At 53.2% G+C, this 1358-nt stretch overlaps 1 pseudogene; it reads left to right on the top strand.

The window, feature by feature from the left end:
• Positions 1 to 807: 807 nt before the first annotated feature.
• LOC108299300 lies at positions 808 to 1256 on the top strand (annotated as a pseudogene).
• The last annotated feature ends 102 nt before the right edge of the window (positions 1257 to 1358 follow it).

Raw genomic sequence — 1358 nt, 5'->3', positions numbered from 1 at the left:
TGTTCAAGTGATTCTCCTGCCTCAGCCTCCTGAATAGCTGGGATTAGAGGCACCCAGCACCTTGCCTGGTTAATTTTTGTAGTTTTAATAGAGATGAGGTTTCGCCATGTTGGCCGGGATGGTCTCAAAGTCCTGATCTCAGGTGATCCACCCACCTCGACCTCCCAAAGTGTAGGTATTACATGCGTGAGCCGCTGCACCCACCAGATCTCTATCTGGTTTTATAACACACTGCATTACTATGGCTTTTTAATATTCCTTAAATTCAGGTAGCATCAGTGCTCTAAATTCATTCATCTTTTTCAAAGTTGTTTGGCTATTCTACATCCTTGGCATTTCTAGATAAATTTTAAAATTGGTTTGTCAATTTCTCTAAAAAGATTGTTGGGGGGCTGAACACAGTGGCTCATGCCTCTAATCCCAGTGCTTTGAAAGGGCGAGGAGGGAGGATTTCTTGGGATCAGGAGTTTAAGACCAGCCTGGGCAGCATGGCAGCATATTGAAACCATGTCACTACTCATCTCCAACCAAAATTTTTTAAGTTAGCTGAGGATGGCAGCACATGCCTGTAGCTCTAGCTACTTGGGAGGCTGAGGTGGTAGGATCCCTTGAGCCCAGGAGGTTGAGGCTCTATTGAGCTATGATTGCACCACGGCACTCCAGTCTGATGAGCAAGATCCTGCCTCAAAAAAAAAAAAAAAAAAGGGTTGGGAATTATATTGGGATTACATTGAAATATAGATTAGTTTAAGAAAATTCGGATCTTGGTCACCGTCTCTAGATCGCCCGGATCCCACCGCCTCCACCATGCCTCGGGGAAGTGGTAGCGCGGCAGCACCGCTGCCCGGCCAGTGAGCCGCCCCGCTGCGCCCTCTGCCCACCCACCTGCGCACCCACCGCCCTCGGCAGCAGCTCCGCGCCCGCCCCTTCGGGCCAGCCAGGCCTCATGGCTCAGGTGGCATCCACGGCCGCAGGGGTAGCCTTGGGCTTAGCTGTGGGATATGTCATGGGCAGCGCCCTGACTGGAGCCTTCAGCGGGGGAAGCTCGGAGCCGGCCCAGCCTGCCGCCCAGCAGGCCCCGACCCATGCTGCCTCCCAGCACCTGCAGATGGGGCCCTGCGCCTATGAGATCAGGCAGTTCCTGGACTGTTCCACCACTCAGTGACCTGTCCCTGTGGGAGGACTTCAGTGAGGTCCTGAAGCAGTGCAAGTACAACCGTAGTCTGAGCTCCCTGCCCTGAAGATGTCGGTACAAACTCGGGCCAGCCCCGCACCCACCTCTGCCCGTCGTCAACAGCTAGACAACAACACTGGATTGTATGCAGATAGCTGGGACCGCAAGTGAGGAGGAGGTTTCT

The sequence above is a fragment of the Cebus imitator genome, unplaced genomic scaffold (genome assembly GCF_001604975.1).
Source record: "Cebus imitator isolate Cc_AM_T3 unplaced genomic scaffold, Cebus_imitator-1.0 Scaffold4669, whole genome shotgun sequence".
NCBI lineage: Eukaryota > Metazoa > Chordata > Mammalia > Primates > Cebidae > Cebus > Cebus imitator.
Note: the sequence above shows the minus strand (reverse complement) of the source record. Positions and strands in the feature narration are given on the sequence as shown.